The sequence below is a fragment of the Schistocerca nitens genome, chromosome 2 (assembly GCF_023898315.1).
Source record: "Schistocerca nitens isolate TAMUIC-IGC-003100 chromosome 2, iqSchNite1.1, whole genome shotgun sequence".
Taxonomy (NCBI): Eukaryota; Metazoa; Arthropoda; class Insecta; order Orthoptera; family Acrididae; genus Schistocerca; species Schistocerca nitens.
The window spans coordinates 43047200-43056981 of NC_064615.1; positions in this window are offsets into that span (position 1 = coordinate 43047200).

Consider the following 9782-nt stretch of genomic DNA (forward strand, 5'->3'; position numbering starts at 1 on the left):
AACACGAACGCAGGAGGCCACAAGGCAGAAAAGACGCTGGTTGCACAAACCAAAATTCTTCAATTAACATTTAAACCTTTAACCAACTTAACTTGCAGTTTATCAGAGAAACAGCAGGTGAACTCCGATGCAAAGGTTCCTCACACCCGACCGTGTCCACGTCGCCAGCGTACCCAACTGGGCACAGTCATGCAGTCACGCGCTCTGTCACTGGAGCCCTCGTCTTCTCTGCACCCACGGCGGCGAAATACCACTCCTCAGGGTAGGTGAGTTACTAGTCCATCATTCCCGCCTCCAGACGGAAAATTTAAAGACATCCGTTGCCGCTCCCATCAAGTAGTGACTCGGAACCACAGCCGTGGCCCCCGGGTGTTCACAGCAAGAGCTTACAGCCTTGTCCCGTCAACTCGTACCACACATCTCGCACCACCAGGATAGACCACGCGGCTTCTCGGAACAACAGCCAACTCTCCACCGCCACGCCACGCAGCGGTCTCCTCGTACGACATTCTCTAATTCCCGATTTTAAAACCCGACCGACCGACTCGTCACCGCTAGGCAACCAACCGGCCATCCCCCCAAAGATCTTGTTTCCTTATACAAGGCTGACAGGAAGCAACGACTCGAAGATCGATAAGAACAGACACGCCGCCAGAGGGGAATCTCAGCAGAATCGTACGCAGCATAACGATAAGTATGAAAGAATCAATTAACGATGGAATGGAAGGACTCAGAACAATCTTAACAGCGCGATATATGTTGAAGGCCGGCCCACGGTTCACACGCCAACATAAAATTTAAGAGGAGATGGAAAAGGGTCGAGAGCTACCCTTTGTAGATGTGTTGGTCACGAGGGATGGTGAAAATTCGGGACACAGAGTGTATCGAAAACCGACACACACGGACCGATACCTACACAAACTGTCAAATCATTAGGCAAGCCAGAAAATAAGCATGATTAATACGCTTGTAACGCGACCAAGACAACCATGTGACCTGCAGTACCTCTGACGTAAGATGCAACACCTAGAAAGCGTTCTGGGGTGCAATGGGTTCTCCACCAGTTACATAAGAAATGTCACAGAACCAACTACTCGGCGAACTGACACATCGGAAAAAGACATATCGGATACGGCATTTCTGCCATACATTCCCAGAGTGACGGACATAATCGGTCGTATACTGCGCGAACACGGCTTAAAGACTACTTATAAACCGACAAAGACGTGTGTCTCAGATCGGCAAATGAGAAAAGGGACCCACTTGCAACGTATGGAATATACCGCAAACCATGCACATGCGGAAAACTTTATGCTGTAATGACTGGACGATAAATAAACACCAGGATGACCGAACATAAGCGGAAATGCAGGTTGGGGCACCTAGAGAAATCAGCGCTGTTTGAGACCGAACATATAGCAAAATTCGCCGTTACGGAAGTTTTTGCTGTAGAGAACAATTATCGCACCCGCTTGTTCAGAGAAGCCATAGAAATGCACAGACATGAGAACAGATTCAATAAGGAAGAAGAAAGCCTCAAGGTGAACGGATCCTGGATTCCCATGCTACACCGAAATACCGTTGCAGGTAGCAAGGGGAGAAATGCATCGTTAATGCCCACCGAAAAACCCTTGGACGTGGGCTCCAAGTACGTATAGTCTGCGGCTATGAGCTCGACTCCAGTCGACCACCACCAATGGAGGTTGAAGCTATGACAATGCCAGCCTCTCGTGCTGGCGAAGCGTCAGAGAAATCATCAAACGAGCGTCGGCCGAAGAACCTTAGACAGAAGCTAACAGACAGCTTATTAAAGAAGGAAAGCTGAAAAATGGGCTCTCCAAGGGAAATGAACATCCACACAATATTTTTGAAATAGAAGATGAAATCCAAAAAATGACCTGATTTCAGACCCCAATATTTATTAATAAAAACATAATACAAACATTGATTCAATAGCAAAGCATTCACAAAATCTTTAACTTTTAACTAAGCTGTTACAAATGCTTTACATGTCCATAACGGACCGTATACTTTGTCTAGAGAAATATCACAAAAAACATTCACTTTAGGTGAGGCTCTTCTGTACTCAACAATGTCATGAGGGTTCTGGAGTCCCCATTTGTGCACTTATAACGGTTTACTTTATCGCTAACATGAAATGTTGCTATCACTGAAAAATTAACCGTGGTAAAAACGTATTGTCGTCCATGTATTATTGCAGAATATTGCTGAAGCCAACGCATTTCCTATTACCACGAACCCAAAGAGCTTGCGCTAATTGCAGTCTGTATGGTTTATGGAGCACACGACCGCTTAACACTAGCGAGGCACTCGTATGAGGCATTGCGAGTGCTCTGCTTGCTCGGTCAGTAGCCTTTCGAGAACTCCGCTCAAATGTATGCCGAATTCTTTCCATCACGTCATCAGACAGTGTGAGGTCGACCTATCTCTTGAAATTTGCGATACCAACGATGATTTTTTTTTTTTTTGTGCAGGCGGCTTAACGTCAAAACGCCGACGAAAAGCACGCTGGACGAAAATCATTGTCTCATTCTTTGCATACTCAACACACAATGTGTCTTCTGTTGAGCGGATGCCATCTTACTTCTGACTGACTGCAAACTGAGAAGACGTTATGACTGTACCTCTATGAAACTCTAGAGCACGGCCACTCGAACAACACACATTTCCTTGGCTGCACGTCCCATGTTTCGTAACTATTGCCATCCGAAATCTGTCATCCTTTTTAAAACACCATGTACGTTTATAGAAGAAAAGAGAAACGATACTCCTAGAAGAATTTGACAGAGAACTGATCGATCTAAGTAGAAACAAGACCCATGGGGTAGAAAACATTCCCTCATAATTACTGAGATCCGGGGGGGGGGGGGGGGGGGTTGAGCCAGCCATGACGAAAGTATTCCATCTTTAAGTGTGTGTGTGTGTGTGTGTGTGTGTGTGTGTGTGTGTGTGTGTATGCGTGTGTGTAAGCTACAAGAGACGCGTGAAAAACCATCATACTTGAAGAAGAATGTAATAATTACAATTACAAAAGAGCAACTGCTGGCACGGAGGGGACAGGAAGGGGGGATATTTCTGAAAATCGTTTAGTAAGTCTTGGTTGCAAAATACTGACACAAATATTTGCAAAAGAATGGAAAAACTGATGGAAGATGACCTCAGGGAACATCAGACTGGGATCTAGAAATACTGACCCTATGACGTACTTTAGAAGAAGCGTTAAAGGAAGCCCAACCTACGTTTATAGCAATTGTAGAATATTAGAGAAAGCTTTTGCCGACGTTGACTGGAATGCTCTCCTTGGCATTCTGAAGGTAACAGTGGCAAAGTACAGGGAGTGAAAGGTTATATACAGGTTATTCAGAACCCAGACTGAAGTTAAAAGAATCGAAGGACATGACAAGGAAGAAGTAGTTGAGAAGGAAAGGAGATACAATTGTGACCTATGCCTGATGTTACTCAATATGCACAATCAGTATGCAGTAAAGTAAAACAAAGATAAATGTGATGAAGGAATGAAAGTTCATGGATAAAAAATAAAAACGTTGAGGTTTTCTGATGACACTTTAATTCCGTTGGAGACAGCAAAGGACTTGAAAGAGCATTAGTGAAGTCTGACATTGCCAAGGAGGATATGGCTGTCTGAATATAGTTTATTAGGCCTAAATATTTTAAAGTATAAAAAAGACTGCAGTTTCTTATTATAAATAAATTACATTAAATAGTTTCAGATCTGTAAACAAATGCAGGAAAAGTAGCCTAAGAAAATTTCATACGATCAACAGCCACAGTATAAAAGCTGATCGAAAAACGTAATGGAGAGCCAATCATTATAGCAAAAGTGAACATTTGACATATAAATTTAATAGGATGATACAAAATAAGTTAATAATAATAAGATAACATGTCATTCAAAAAGTAAAAATGTGTTGCATATGTATTGTGAAGCACCATTAGCTGTAGGCATGTAATCAAATGCGCTTGTAAATACCAAGAAAATGACAATATGTAGTTTAAAAACATCGCCATGAGGAAGCTAGATTGTAAATATGTCTAAAAATTTTAGACCAGGAACCTCAAAAAGCTTACATTTGCTTACAAGTGTATTACAAGACAGGGATGCTGTATTACATCATAATACTGCAGGAGGCAAGTCCTACAAACAGCCAATAATTCAAAAACAAAATCTGTGAAGACTATAGTTAAGTCCAAATAATTCTGAAACTGTGAAACTAACGGGGGAAAGTAGATAAAATGTACCAGTCCTAGCTCACTTGGCACACTACCTAGGACTACTATAATAAGAATTCTAGATCAAAATTTACCTATTTTCAATTAAAAAACGTCTATTTTATATTGAATTATTTAGAACTTTTTATTATCACATTCACGTAATCTAAAGTAATAATTTTTTTCTCAGAAAAAGGTGAACAGAAGAAAATAATTTTTTTAATAAAAGGTGAACAGAAGAAAATAAGTTTTATTTTTTTATAAACTAAGAAAATAATTGAAATGAATTATGATGAATGTAAAGAAGTACATAAAAATAAATTTATCTTTTGAAAGTCCAAAATTTCAAAAAGTGTATTTCAGATTATAAAATTCATTATTACTATTTTTAAGTTTTGTTCATTCCCTTATATTTCAGTTTCATCTGTTGTTTTTCAGTTGATTGTAGATCCCAATCAGCAATTAAATTATAGTATCAATATGGTAAAGTAATCTTTAACCTATTATTAAGTCCCATACAAATATTTTCTCCATATGTAATATTTAAATACTCACATCCAACAATATTACAGAAAACATTGATGTCTAGCTCACATAACTTGTTGAACATCCTGTTCAGAGTCTCCATTTATGTATAAAATTTTTTATTAGATTTTCTACGATTTGTAATGTCCATAAGGTAATGCATTCTTTTGTTTTCCGAAATATATCTTTTGTTATCACGAGGATTCAACGGTTTGTTGTTTATTTCAACTGTATGAACCTTATGTTTTTCAATTGGAAACATATAATGTTTTTGTACTGTTCTCTATTGTTAAACAAATAGTCTTTATTATCTTCTAAGTTTATTCTATTTTTAACAATACATTTCTTAATTCCTTCAGATTTTTTCTCTGTTTTATCACTAACTTTATGAGTAACATTTTTGCTCTCAAACCACAAATCATCCAAAGAAACGACATCCTGCCAGACAGGTCGACAGGTGAAAGCTTTTCTTTTTATCAAAAACTATATCAACATTATCGATACCTTTACTTCTTCTCTAAAAATTACATGGCAATATAGCGAAACTTTATTGTCATTATCATGAAATCCGATATGGAGCCATACAACTTTTACCATGGAAACACCTTTTCCGCCAAGTCAGTATTCAAACATTTTCTGGAACCTCTTACTATACGACATGTCAGTATTCTGATAGAGAACGAACACAGAAATTAATTATTCTTCCTACAAATCACGAAAAATCAATTCTCTAGTGTCTGACCACGATTTTAAAAAGACTGTGTAACGTCACTGAACAATTATATAGCAATGCTCTTGCATGCAACAGTTAACTTACATCCTTTTGCCACTGCACCTGCCTAAATATGTTGCATCCAGCACGTGCTAAAATAATTCAAAAGAAACACTGTGATCCATGCTGTTGCAGTTCATGTCATCATCGCAACTACTGATGCACCTACTCATTTGTTTCTATAGAAATCGAGTGATCAGGAGGGGTTTGGCCAACAAGCCTTAATCGGTGTAAACAAATGAAAGGAATCAATAAAAACTTTTACTTTACTACATTCTCAAATCTGTAGATACATACAGTGTTAACTTTACTCAGACCTTCCTCTTCCTTGGACAGTTTGATTAGTAAAAAATTAATTATTCTACAGTGATATGGAGCCATACAACTTTTACCATGGAAACACCTTTTCCGCCAAGTCAGTATTCAAACATTTTCTGGAACCTCTTACTATACGACATGTCAGTATTCTGATAGAGAACGAACACAGAAATTAATTATTCTTCCTACAAATCACGAAATTCAATTCTCTAGTGTCTGACCACGATTTTAAAAAGACTGTGTAACGTCACTGAACAATTATATAGCAATGCTCTTGCATGCAACAGTTAACTTACATCCTTTTGCCACTGCACCTGCCTAAATATGTTGCATCCAGCACGTGCTAAAATAATTCAAAAGAAACACTGTGATCCATGCTGTTGCAGTTCATGTCATCATCGCAACTACTGATGCACCTACTCATTTGTTTCTATAGAAATCGAGTGATCAGGAGGGGTTTGGCCAACAAGCCTTAATCGGTGTAAACAAATGAAAGGAATCAATAAAAACTTTTACTTTACTACATTCTCAAATCTGTAGATACATACAGTGTTAACTTTACTCAGACCTTCCTCTTCCTTGGACAGTTTGATTAGTAAAAAATTAATTATTCTACAGTGACTACAATCAGTAATCACGTATTTGGTCTCAACAAAGATGTGAATATTAGCTTCAGTGTATGAATATACAAATCTGACAAAATCCCTCCAGTGTGCAAGTAAGCATTAAGTGCCTGCAGCAAAAAAGGTAAATAACCCGAAGTCCTAGACTAACAGCAAAATCTCCTCCAGCACTACTAGCATGGTAAGGGCAGGCTGCTACCTCTCCTGAGGGGGCCTGTCGTCATGCCACGCTGCGTCTGACCTCTATCAATAACTGTTCGCTCGCTACCACTCGCGATAATACTATTTCAGATTGAGAGTTTCATGCGCGCAACAGCAGAATCAGTAGCCTCGTTTTTTTAAAAAAAAGGCCACCTTTCAAAGTGAAAGAATCTTTGTACTTTTTCTTCAATCCATGGACTGGTGTGTACCGTGTATCGTGTCGTGGCATGTAGAATGTCTGTCTATATGAATTGTGTTAGTGTATTAATGTACTGTAAAGACTTGCACACGCTGTGAAATGTATCATACGAATCTGATAAAACTTGTTTTTGTACAGTAAATCTTTGGTTGTGGGCCTAGTTTAATATTATTTGCATAATAAAATTTCAAAATGGACACTGAAAACGATCTGCGAGGACCTTGAATGTATTAAAATGCAGATAGCTAACTTCACCTCTGAAACTTCCTTTAAACTGAAGGGGCATAGACATATGTAATAGCAGTTCTCTTTGGTGATAAGATTCTATTAGTTGTTCATCTGCTTTATCAGAAAATACATCTCACCTACACGTACAAACTACAACCACACGGTAAAAAAACTGTATTTCTTGTGAAGAGCTATACGTTCCAGCTTGTAAGCTCTCAGGGCTGTTGTTGTTGTTGTGGTCTTCAGTCCTGAGACTGGTTTGATGCAGCTCTCCATGCTACTCTATCCTGTGCAAGCTTCTTCATCTCCCAGTACCTACTGCAACCTACATCCTTCTGAATCTGCTTAGTGTATTCATCTCTTGGTCTCCCTCTACGATTTTTACACTCCACGCTGCCCTCCAATACTAAATTGGTGATTCCTCGATGCCTCATAACATGTCCTACCAACCGATCCCTTCTTCTAGTCAAGTTGTGCCACAAACTTCTCTTCTCTCCAATTCTATTCAATACCTCCTCATTAGTTATGTGATCTACCCATCTAATCTTCAGCATTCTTCTGCAGCACCACATTTCGAAAACTTCTATTCTCTTCTTGTCTAAACTATTTATCATCCATGTTTCACTTCCATACATGGCTACACTCCATACAAAAACTTTCAGAAATGACTTCCTGACACTTAAATCTATACTCGATGTTAACAAATGTCTCTTCTTCAGAAACGCTTTCCTTCCCATTGCCAGTCTACATTTTATATCCTCTCTACATCGACCATAATCAGTTATATTGCTCCCAAAATAGCAAAACTCCTTTATTACTTTAAGTGTCTCATTTCCTAATCTAATACCCTCAGCATCACCCGACTTTATTCGACTACATTCCATTATCCTCGTTTTGCTTTTGTTGATGTTCATCTTATATCCTCCTTTCAAGACACTGTCCATTCCGTTCAGCTGCTCTTCCAGGTCCTTTGCTGTCTCTGACAGAATTACAATGTCATCGGTGAACCTCAAAGTTTTTATTTCTTCTCCATGAATTTTAATACCTACTCCGAATTTTTCTTTTGTTTCCTTTACTGCTTGCTCAATATACAGATTGAATAACATCGGGGAGAGGCTACAACCCTGTCTCACTCCCTTCCCAACCACTGTTTCCCTTTCATGCCCCTCAACTCTTATAACTGCCATTTTGTTTCTATACAAATTGTAAATAGCCTTTCGCTTCCTATATTTTACCCCTGCTAGCTTCAGAATTTGAAAGAGAGTATTCCAGTTAACTTTGTCAAAAGCTTTCTCTAAGTCTACAAATGATAGAAACGTAGGTTTGCCTTACCTTATTCTACCTTCTATGATAAGTCATAGGGGTCAGTATTGCCTCACGTGTTCCAATATTTCCGTGGGATCCAAACTGATCTTCCCCAAGGTCGTCTTCTAGTAGTTTTCCATTCGTCTGTAAAGAATTCGCGTCAGTGCTTTGCAGCCGTGACTTATTAAACTGATAGTTCGGTAATTTTCACACCTGTCAACACCTGCTTTCTTTGGGATTGGAATTATTATATTCTTCTTGAAGTCTGAGGGTATTTCGCCTGTCTTATACATGTTGCTCACCAGACGGAAGAGTTTTGTCAGGACTGGCTCTCCCAAGGCCGTCGGTAGTTGTAATGGAATGTTGCTACTCCGGGGGCCTTGTTTCAACTCAGGTCTTTCAGGGCTCTGTCAAACTCTTCACGGAGTATCATATCTCCCATTTCATCTTCATCTACATCATTTCCATAATATTGCGCTCAAGAACATCGCCCTTGTATAGACCCTCTATATACTCCTTCCATCTTTCTGCTTCCCCTCCTTTACTTAGAACTGGGATTCCATCAGAGCTCTTGATATTCATACAAGTGGTTCTCCTTTCTCCAGACGTCTCTTTAATTTTCCTGTAGGCAGTGTCTATCTTACCCCTAGTGAGATAAGCCCCTACATCCTTAAATTTATCATCTAGCCATCCCTGCTTACCCATTTTGCACTTCCTTTCAATCTCATTTTTGAGACGTTTATATTCCTTTTTGCCTGCTTCATTTACTGCATTTTTATATTTTCTCCTTTCATCAATTAAATTTAATATTTTTTCTGTTACCCAAGGATTTCTACTAGCCCTCGTCTTTTTACCTACTTGATCCTCTGCTGCCTTCACTACTTCATCCCTCAAAGCTACCCATTCTTCTTCTACTGTATTTCTTTCCCCCATTCCTGTCAATAGTTCCCTTACGCTCTCCCTGAAACTCTATACAACCTCTGGTTTAGTCAGTTTATCCAGGTCCCATCTCCTTAAATTCCCACCTTTTTGCAGTTTCTTCAGTTTTAATCTACAGTTCATAACCAACAGATTGTGGTCAGAGGCCACATCTGCCCCTGGAAATGTCTTACAATTGAAAACCTGGTTCCTAAATCTCTGTCTTACCATTATATAATCTATCTGAAACCTGTCAGTATCTCCAGGCTTCTTCCATGTATACAACCTTCTTTTATGATTCTTGAACCAAGTGTTAGCTATGATTAAGTTGTGCTCTGCGCAAAATTCTACCAGGCGGCTTCCTTTTTCATTTCTTAGCCCCAATCCATATTCACCGACTACGTTTCCTTCTCTCCCTTTTCCTACTACGGAATTCCAATCA